The following is an 11519-nucleotide window of genomic DNA, read 5'->3' on the forward strand; positions in this document are numbered from 1 at the left end:
GAACAGCATGATACAAACCGCTACCTGACAAATGCCTCGGATGCACTGTGAAGAACAATATGAAATGAAGTGCTCTGTTAGTGTTACGGCCTCTGAATATCTCTGATAGTTTTTAAATGTAATATACATTCTAAAAAAGGTAGCTTTTATTCTCATGTATATGCAAGTTAGCAGTTATCAAATACATTTGATTCCCCCCCCACCCCAGTTTTGACCCTTTTCCCTATTTCAGCTTCAGTAACTAGAGGAGAAATACAAGAGGCAGATTTACAGTAAAACACAGGGTGCCCTGGCACGGGACCACCCAACAACAGGGGACCCCAGGTCTGGGCAGCTGCAGAGGCAGAAGCTTTGTCCTGATGGCTCCTGGGGCTTCTGCTGCAGGCTCTGCACCCATTAGCAGCCAAGCTCCTTCCTCCCCTGCATCCTCCCCCGAGTGTGCCACATTTCCGCCTCTCCCTGCCCCCCGCACTTCCCCTGCCGCCAAACAGCTGTTTGCCAGTGCTCAGGGCACTCCTGGAGGGAGTGGGAGGTGCAGGACCTCAGAGTGCTCAGGGGAGGAGCTGGAGAGGAGACAGGGGCAGGGCCTTGGGGAAGGGGGTGGAATTGGGCATGGTGGAGCAAAGGCAGGGCACCTGCACTCCCCCTACACATACTCCCCCTGCCATGAGTGGCTCAGGGCAGGGGGCTGGGGTGGGGCAGGGGGCTGGCAGCACCCCTAGCCCCCTGCCCTGACTCCTGTACCCCCCCATACCCACCTGCACCCCTCACACAAAATGGGAGCTGCCCCGGGTAAGCACTCCACACCCCAACCCCATCCCCATCTCTGTGTGCACTTGCAAAATACCCTAAATAGCTGAATATTCTTTTAGAATATTATTAGAAAGTTGCCTTGATAGTTTTGTAGAGACTCTGTGGTTTGTTTTAGCTCTTTACTGCCATATCAATAACCAAAAATTAGTGTTGCCTGCTAGTCATAGGTTCTGAAAATACAAAAGATATCAATTGGCTCTAATGGGGAATTTTCCAGTAATTTCTTTGTGAAGGTGTATTTACAATGAGCAACAACTGGGCAGCAACATAAAAATAACGCCATTATATTACAGAGATTAATAAAAAGACTGAAATGTGGACTCCTTTCATGGGCTTTTAGACCAAGACAACCAAATTTGCTTCATATAAGCTACAGAATAGTCATCAGATGGCAACGCTGGTTGGTTTTATTATTATTATGTGTTCTTGGATGGACACATGTTGACTACATAGCTTCATTAGACCTTAATCCAAAAGGTTCTGTCACACTACAGTGTGAATTAAGGATAATATTCTCTTCTCATGATTGCTGTCAGTCTTCCAGTTGGTTGAATGAGAAATGCTGGAAGCAGAATCTCCTATTAGTCACTGACAGACAGGAATAGATGGGCTGAGAGTATAAAACAAAATCAGCGCTGAACAATTGCTCTCTAATTGACGTGTCAGGAATGGAAGAGGAAAGGAAGTTAAAAATGACTGAAACAAAAGAATAGGATGAAACATTAAAGAGAGAAGACTGTAATAAGGAGCTCTTTTCTTACCCAGGTTTCCCTCACCATCACAACCTCTCTCTCCCCTGCCATTATATTTTCCTATTTCTCTTCCCATTTTGCCTCAATCTCCCTATCTCTGCAGAAGTGGCACTCCACCCTTGTAGAACATATAGTCACAGGATCCACTTTCCCTAACTCTGCTGTGAAATAGAGGACAAACACTATCCTAGTGGCCTAGAAAGCAGCGGGAAGTAATATGTGGATTTACCACTAATGAGTGAATAAGGCAGGTGTTTATAGAAATTTACACCCAAAATCAATTTGGTTGACTAAGCAAGTTACCAATCCAGATCATAAAATACGTGCAGTGAATATTTTACACAAGAGAATCTAATATATATTCAAAAAATTATGTACTACAGGCTGGATTAAAATAAATTTGAGATATGAAGTATTGCACAGCTGTGACTTAAGCAACATGCCTCCAATAATGACCATTAACTATAAAACAAATTCAACATCATAAATTTGGATCACCTGTCTAAATATGAAATATAAATTGTATTCATACGACGACAGTCTGCTAGCTAGGAACTGAATTCCTCTAAAACAGTGTATAATGCTACTGAAACTCAATAAGAATCTTAATTGGACAAGTTTGTAATTTGTGTGAGTTTGTCCCATTATTATTTGAGGCTCTTTTATAAATTTGGATTTTGAGAGAGAGAGACAGAACACATGATCCTTAAACTTATTTGACAGTATGTTAGATCCTGAGGTAGTGTAAAACCCATATTGTTACACTGACTTCAGTGGAGTTAATGGTGCTTTATACCAGCTGAGAATCTGATGCATTAAATACTCATTACATTTTAAATCTGTATCTTATGTGATCTTCCTTTGTGTTTCATCTTATAGGTTCTGAACCATGGATAATCTCAGTAAATCAAACATCACCTTTGCACTCAACCTATTCAAAAAGCTGAGTGAAAATGGCAATGCACAGAACTTATTCTTTTCTCCTTTGAGTATCTCCTCTGCTTTGTCCATGGTATTTTTGGGTGCAAAAGGCAACACTGCAGCCCAGATGGCAAAGGTATGTCTGGATAAACTTGAACCACTTAACACAAGTTTGGCCTAGAAGCTGAACCACAGATCTCTGTATGTTCTGTACCTATGGAACACTGCCATTATCATCCTTGTGTGCCTGAGAGTAGAATTTTGGTGGCACTGTACAGCTGAGGTACCTTGAAGAAGAGAGAGCTGTCTAGCTGCCTCAAGAGTTAGAAAATAACTTCTTCAATTATATTCTCCTGGGATTAATATCAGATTATACTAATCACCTAAATATGTCTTAAAAACATAGCCAGGAGCATTTTCTTAAAATCATGTCCCCTTTAAGGTGTCAAGTTGGGCAACCAAAAAAATCACTAGTCACTTTTGAAAATGTATGCCTAGTTCATTAAACTCGTAATGCCAAATCCTGCTCCATTGAGCACTCAGAACCTCCAGAGAGAAAGAGGGCCTAGGGAAGAAGATTTGGGTGCCAAGTATGGATCCCTGAGGTCCCCCTGAAAGGTCAAGCAAAGACCTAAGAGGAGACCCAGGAGACAGAGTCACAAATGTGAGGAGAGAACAAGATTTAGAAAAGGAACGTGATCAATAGTGGCAAAATTGGCAGGAGTCTGGGAAGATGAGGATGCAGATGAGGCCCTGAAATCTGTCTGCAAGGCCCTGAAATCTGTCACAGGCCCTGAAATCTGTGTTGCATCTACGTACTCAATTAGGTTCTCTTAGCTTGTGGGTTTTTAGTGTAGTCTGCTTGGTTTCCTGGGGTGAGAATTACAAATTTCAAAACTACATTTATAGCTGTCCACATAGAGCCTTATACAGTATTATTTGGCTTAGAGGAGGGGAAGAGTTTGTCTAAACTTCCAGCTTCAACAGTAAAATAGGATGGAGTTGAAACTGATACCTTATAATCTGTAAGGACTTTCAGAATTGGCCTGTATATGTGTCATAAACAGATAGCTAAGGGTTAATGTTTCTTTTACCTGACCAGAGGACCAGAGGACCAAACAGGAAACTGGATTTTTCAAAGCTCAGGGAGGGAATTTTGGGGTGTGTGTCTTTTGTCTGTGTCTCTCTGTTCTGTGCTCCCTCTTGGCTATGAGAGTGATTTCTATCTCCAGGCTTCTCTAATCTTCCGTTTCCAATTTGTAAGTACAGGTAGAAAAACAATATAGGCTTTTATGTTTATGTTGTTTTTTTGTATTTACATGTGTGTAGTTTGCTGGAATGTTTTAAATTGTATATCTTTTTGAATAAGGCTGTTTATTCATTTTTCTTCTAAGCAATTGACCCTGTATATTGTTATCTTGATAGAGAGACCATTTTTATGTCTTTTCTTTCTTTTTATACAAAGCTTTTCTTTTTAAAACCTGTTGGATTTTCTTTCTAAGTGAGGCTTCTAGGGGATAGAAATCCCTGTGCCAGATGACAGTCTCTGTGGGAAGCTGGGAGGGGGAAAACAGAAGGAGTGGGGAGGTAAATTGCCTCGGCCTCTGTTTTGTAATTTCAGGAGTTGTACAATACAGCAATCTTCCAGGATAACCCACGGAGGGGGAAACCTGGGGAGGAAGTACAGAGAAGATAAGGGGAGGGGGATTATTTCCCTTTGTGGTAAGACTCAGGGCAATCTGAGTCTTGGGGTCCCCCAGGGAAGGTTTTGGGGAGACCAGAGTGAGCCAAACACTGGAATTTTTGGCTGGTGGCAGCGCTATCAGATCCAAGCTGGTAATTAAGCTTGGAGGTTTCATACAAGGCACCCACATTTTGGATGCTAAGGTTCAGAATTAGGAATTATGCTTATAACAATATGTCTTTTGTTTAGAATGATTAACTACCATACTAACCAAGGTTGCTAAAAATTACATGTACCAATGGGTGTGAACATTCTTTTGTTCTGTGTCAGTAAAATCTCTTGCTCAAAATATCAACCAGTATAACAGCTCTGCAATTATTATGGAATTCATATCGTGGTATTTTTTTAGCTGTTATTATTTTTAAGCAAATCCAACATTTAGAAGCAGTATTTTTTTTTTAAATCAATCTTAATCAGTGTGTCACCTGAAGTCAAAACTGAGGATGAATTTTAAGATTTAGCACTAGTTATGTTTAAATTAACATTGAGACAAATTCTGCTGTTATGTTGGTGTAAAACTGGAGTAACTATTAGACTTCAATGGAATTGTGTCAGATTTACATCTATGTGAATGAAAACAGAATATGGCCTGATCTTGATTTTAAGACTGTTGACCTATGAGACCTGATATCAGTGAATTTAGCCCGGAGACTTACCATGGGTGTCCCACAGAGTTACCCAGACTTCATTTGGTTGAATTGGGCCTATTGTGTCCTATGATGTTCCTTTGGTGAGCTACCCATCTCCCCTGTTGGTTGTTTGGCTCTTCGGGAAGCCTCTGAGGTTATTTTTGTCAATCTGGGCATTTGCCTGCCCAGACGCAATGAAGCACTGCAGAGCTAAAGTTTTCCCTTAGAAAGGCCTCTTCAGGGTCTCTTGCTTCACTATAGTGTTTAATACTAGAAGAGCCATTCTTGATCTCTATTAAATAAAGTTTGCGCAAATGAAAGCAAAGGACTAATGTACTAGGTCATTCCATAACTTTTCTTCATTCCGCTACCATTTAAGCTCAAATAAGAGCCAGATCTGTTCTTGAATGTCTTCCCAAGAGAACCTGTGCTAACTATTGTACTATTGGGTGTTTCATCTTAGAGAAGAAGAAGGAAAAGAATGGGAAATGAAACAATGCAAACATGAAATGATGTAACAAAACTCCATTGTGGAAGGCAAAAGGGAGGCTCTGTTGCAAAGGCAGCAGCATCCTATCGGAGTGCTTGAATTAAAGGCATAGTTCTAAAACAGTGCTGGAAGCTTTGGGGAAAGGACTGTTGAAAGGGACACTATCAACATAAATCATACCTTGTCTGAATTTTTTTTTAACCTCCTAGTATTGCAAGTAACAGTTAAGATTAGGGAAAAAATAAGGGACATTTCTCCCAGTTTGTATACATGTGCATTTGACAGCACTTTGTGTTTCACTGTTTCTTCCATAGAGACATTTTCTCTGTTTGTCACGCTCTTTCACACAATGAAACAAAAAAAAGTAATGCTAAAGCTACAAAAATTGGCATGGGGCTCTGGAGACAAATCTGAGACCTGAAGCTACTTTAAATTCATGTTTTGATACTGTGTAGATTTCAAGTTGATGATTTTCCTTTAAACTCTCCAGAATTGTTCATTTTATATGCCCTAAAGCTAGAATGGAGTGAGGGGTCTCTTCAAAACATCTATGTTTATTTCCACAGTAAAATATTTTAGCATGAAGTTTCCTTCTTCTAACCTGCACAATTTGCTCCAAATGTGCTGTGTAATGGGAAATCCTTTCCCTTTTAGGGCTGCTTTGGGTGTTCAGGCTGCAGCTTTTATCTCTAAGCTGATGAAAGGCATTGTACTAACCTGTCCCAAAGCACATGTTTCAGCACATGTGGGTCATGCTGAGTGTATTCCTGTCTCTTTCTATAGGTGCTTGCTTTGGACAAAGCTGAAGAGATTCACAATGGATACCAGTCACTTATTTCTGAAATTAACAAACCAGGCACTAATTATGTGCTTAGGATTGCCAACCGGCTCTATGGGGAAAAGACTTTTAAATTTCTTGCAGTAAGTCAAACATTCAGTTTGTTTTTGTGATATAACACATTTCCTATGGTTCCACTTCTGAGTGCAAATCAAGATATTGGCTTTAATCTAGAGGCACTGTGTAGTTCAGGACCTGACTAACCAAAGCCAGTCTCTGTGTAAAATCCATTTGTGTGCTCAGCTGATTGTCTGACAGTCCCTAGCTCTGAACTCTTGAGAACTGAAGCAGCGTGTTGTCAATGGAAGGTCCAACAAACCCCAACTCTTCAGCATTCCATTAATCATTCAGGCATTTTTGGACAGGAGCTAAGATTTTAAGAATTTCCTTCAAATGGTGGGCAAGGAGGGGAATAGGCATTATTGTGTGACTTTTTGAGGGGGTCTTCCCTCCCCTTAAATTGGACAATGCATTCAAAGGACACAAGAAAGGGCACATAATTCTTTTTTTAAATCAGACAGAAGAGCTATTAGAAATTCTCCAAAGACTTACCTGAGAGTAACAGCAACTGGGGTATACATTTCCTTTTTAAAATGTATCCAAAAAAAGTGTATCTCTAATTTTAACCTTCTTCTTTCTGATACCCCTTCCTTCATCTCAGAAAATTAAGAGGTAACTGAAAATTTCTTGAGTTTTAGGTTCTAAAAATCAAACTTACATTTTCAGTAAGGCAATCAACCTTACCCTCCCCAATCTACAGTAATTTTATTACTAAAAGGGATTGCCAGTATAAATTGTCTCAGATCAAGAGTTCTTCTTAATTAAAGTTAAAACCACTGTGATTAAATATTTAAACTTGGCATCTTTGGCATTTTATCCATAAAATAGAAAACTCCAAAATACAAATTAGAGAGAGAGAGAGAGAGAGAGAGAGAGAGAGCAAGTGCGCGCATGATTTTGACCTAACAACATATTTGTTGACCTCCTGACATTTGCAAGGTAGACGTTTCATAAGGCTGAAGAGCAGATTATTTTGGTCCATACATACTATACAAAAAAGATATAGAAATACCCCCAGAGGTTTCACTTCTCAACTAGATCAGGTTTGAGTTACTCTTGGAGGGTTACAAAAACCTTTATCTAGAGATCAATTTACAAAGCCTTGTACTCTCAATCCAAAGCATCACTTTTACCATGCAGTCTTGTTGTTGATCTGTTGGTAAGCCAGCTGCTCGAATTAAGAACATAATAATAGAAAATAAAATGCTCAGCTTGAATAGAAGTGATGACAAGTTGGTGTTAAGACTGACTGTTTCTGAAGGGATGGAGAAAGAAGAGGTAGATTCTATGAATGAGTCGTCTACAACTGCACGCCAGAAAAATATATTGTTAAGACATCCTCCTTTGTTTGTCCTAGACATTTATAGACTCCTGCCAGAAATTCTACCATGCAGAGCTGCAACAACTTGACTTCTCTAGAGCTGCAGAAGATTCCAGAAAACATATAAATGCCTGGGTAGAAGAAAAAACTGAAGGTAAGATGCTTGCACGGTTCCACAATGTCTTTTTAAACAAGCAAAACCTGCTTAAAAAACGTATGGTCATAAGAGTGATACAGTAAGGGAAGGAGAGGAAAAACAGAACTGAATTCTTCAGATTAAGATGTAGTTCTTGTCTTGTGCAGCTGGTAGAGGATACTATAGTTAATAACACAACTAGGTAGATGGATGTGTATTAGCTAACAGCTATTCTTCCTTTAATGTGTCCTAAAGGTAAAATCCAGAATCTGTTGGCTCAGGGTGTTGTTGATTCAATGACCAGACTAGTCTTGGTGAACGCCATCTACTTCAAAGGCAACTGGGCAACCCAATTCAACAAGGATTGCACAGTGGAAAGGCAATTTAAAATTAACAAGGTATGAAGTAGGGAAGTATCACTAATTTTGCACTACACTTCATCCAGAGAAAACAAGAAATGCTTTTAATCAGGATTGCCCTAAGTACATTTTACCACAACCCTCTAGCTTATCCATCCCATCCCTCAACACAAACCCCTTTGAATTATTTATAAACATCTTGACAACTACAATTTCATAATACATTTATGTAGATGTATTTCTTTGTTTCCTTATATCTCATCAACACCTGCACCTCGTAACAACTATAAATACATGTGTATATTCCCTCTGAATAAATGTCAAGACTGGCATTACAAATGGGAAAACTCTGATGGAATGTCGATCCCTGTCACCCACAACAGGGCAATTGGTAGGACCTTCCTGCAATATTCTCTGTGCTTCTGCCAGCCATATTTTAGATGTCCCATGTGATTTGAAATTCAGATTCTTCTAGTATTAGGTACAAACCGCTGGGCTTCTGTAGTTCTTGTTGACACTAGATACTTTATTAAGTTTATTTATTATTACGAAGACCGTCAGTCAATGATGTCCAAGGAAGCTAAATATAACATGAGCTACCTAACAGACTTTCAGACCAAAATCCTTGACCTCCCTTATGTTGATAATGAGACTAGTATGATCATCCTGCTTCCTGATGAAATCCAAGATAATTCCACTGGCCTGGAACAGGTAAGCCATTTGTACTGAATACAAAGCTCAAATCCTGCTAGAGAAGAGCATTTGACTAAATCTCATTTAGATCTGTGAATTCAAGTCCCAAGCTCTGAACTCACCAATATTAGAACAGGGTGGGAGAGCTGAGGAGATGTTACATCAGTCCCCCAAGAGCTGGGAATACCATTGGTCATTGTCAAGTAAGCCCAGCTCTCTCTGGTGTCCAGAGAAATGTTAAGTTGTGAAAGGAGAGCCTTGTTGACCAGAGGAGGGGTCACCAGGGATTGGGATGAAGCCAGAATGTAGTGTGTGACAGATTGAAGGAGATCCTAGAGAGTTCCATTCTTATAAAAAATCAATTCCTGTTTGATGGATTTCCCCCCATATTCCTTTCTAACTGTTGTGGGTTAGACTCTCCTTCACTGTACCAAACATTTCTTCATATGGGAGTCCTCCAGTGCTCTTCTATTCAAGAGCTACTGATATCCGTTCTGTGCTATACTGTTACTGGGCTGGCAAGGGACAGCGAAAGAGTAATGCCTCTCGCCTCTTCCAAGTACATTTCATTACTAGTGACAACATGCAATTGCATTAACCTGTCACCATGAAAGATGAGCTTGCGATGGTACTTGCCTATAGTACAGTGGGGCTCTGTATTGAAAAAAGAATAAGAATGTTTCTAACTGTCATTTATTTTTGGCTTCTGACTATAGCAATAACATTCACTCTAGATGAGGAGAGGATGTTAATCCCTACTGTGTAAACACACACAATGGTCATTGTTTTGTTACTATAAATTCATGGCTTTTCTTTCCCTTTAATTATGTGACCTTTTCTTCTTGTACCTGGAAAGAGAACTTACCCATGAGAAACTTACAGAGTGGATACATCCAGAAATGATGGACTATAGTGAAGTGGAGGTGTTTTTACCCAGATTTAAGTTGGAGCAAGCTTATGATCTGAAGCCTGTTCTGGAGAGCATGGGAATGGCTGATGCATTTGATAGCGACAAGGTGGATTTATCTGGAATGTCAGCCAGCAATGACCTAGTTCTGTCTGAGGTTGTTCACAAGTCCTTTGTGGAGGTAAACGAAGAAGGCACAGAGGCAGCAGCTGCTACTGGAGTAATCCTCGCTGGGTGTTGTTTACAGATTCCACCGCAATTCACTGCTGACCATCCTTTCCTCTTCTTTATCCGGCACAACAAAACTGGCAACATTCTGTTCTATGGCAGATTTTGTTCCCCCTAAAAAGAAAAAATGCAGCCCTTAACACAGTAAAATTATTTCCATTTGACAATCTTTTGATTTTTTTTGCACTCTAATCAACAAGCTTTGTACAGATGCTGTACGTTACATGATTCAACCCTAAACACCCTTCTCTCTTGTGCCTGAAACAGCTTTTTGTAGGCCTTTATTCAAATTTAAGAAACGGTTTTAAATAACAGGATCATTTTAAGAATGTCTGTTCCAAGTGGTGAGACTTAAAATGGCATTTGCCATAGTTCACTGTGTATTCACCCTTGTATTCTGTATATATAAATAAATAGATTTCTTTATCTTGGGTCCTGGCTCTTCCTTATCCATGACACCTTGCTTACTGCATCCCTGCATCTCTGTTCCTATTCCCCTAGAAATTTGGTTCTCATACTTGGAGTTGCTTAGCAGCAAGTGGTAAGATCTTGTGGGGAGAGGAAAAAGAAAGAAGACTGACTTCTGACTGACCTCCAAATGCTTTTTGCAAATTTCCCTTCTCCCTCTCTCATTTTCTAGACTGGTTCATTCTGTGTCTAGCTGTGTTCCCATTTAAAAAAAGAAACAAATAGCTCTTGGCAGCCATCTAACAGATTTTTATGAATGATGCTAACACAACTGTTACTCTTGGGGGAAAATTGAGCAAGTACTTATTAAAGACAAGGAATGAAGTCAACTCCCCTGAAGTCAATGGTAAAACTTATTGACTTCAGTGGGGTCAGAATTTTATTCTGCATGTGTCTTATCACTAGTTAACCTGGGTTACACTAATATTTTTAACACTTGTGAAATAGGACAAAACTTTCTATCTATAGCAAAGGTTATAATAAAGAGCTTTCAGAATACATACAGTAACGTAAATGCGAGAGCTCTCGTATTTGTATCTAATGTAACAAACCATGAAGGCAATATGTAACAGCAGTTTATATATCTTTTTTGCTTAGACTTATAACCTTAAAGTATACAGTCATAGTTGTCTTACGCAATGATTTTGGTCTTGCTGTTTCTGCTCCTTGAACCAACAATAAAAGAACTGATGTGAAGTGCTGTGAGGTCAGGTTTTGTTTGGTTTTAATTGTGTAGTTCTTCAGCTGGAGTGTGATTGAAACAAACACTGTGTGAATTTTGCCATCGATAACTAGCAGAGACAGGCCCTGCCATTCTAAGACTGCACTAGCAGGGCTCCCATCTCCAATCAAGTCCAGTATTTATTGCTTCCTTTAGAATACTTGGCTGCCCAGAACATATGTAAATAGAGGCAATAGGGTGGTTAACTTGGAACACAGAATTTATTGTTGTTGTGAGTGTTGCAGCTAACTCAGTTTCAGTCTCAAATTAGGTTTGCCAACAGCATCTCATAATCTGGCAGAGTGAAGTCTGAGGCGGTAAGGGCACAGGTGTCTCTTCTATGCATGGAATTAGTTTCAGTGAAAACCTCATTGTTAAAAATAACCTTTCACTGTATTATAAATTGCAATAAGATACCAGTCCTGCAAGGTTTTCATTC

General features: G+C 39.7%; 1 pseudogene; it reads left to right on the plus strand.

The window, feature by feature from the left end:
- Nucleotides 1–1673: 1673 nt before the first annotated feature.
- On the plus strand, nt 1674–11029 carry LOC142045766 (serpin B6-like; annotated as a pseudogene).
- The last annotated feature ends 490 nt before the right edge of the window (nt 11030–11519 follow it).

The sequence above is a fragment of the Chelonoidis abingdonii genome, chromosome 2, assembly GCF_003597395.2.
Source record: "Chelonoidis abingdonii isolate Lonesome George chromosome 2, CheloAbing_2.0, whole genome shotgun sequence".
NCBI lineage: Eukaryota > Metazoa > Chordata > Testudines > Testudinidae > Chelonoidis > Chelonoidis abingdonii.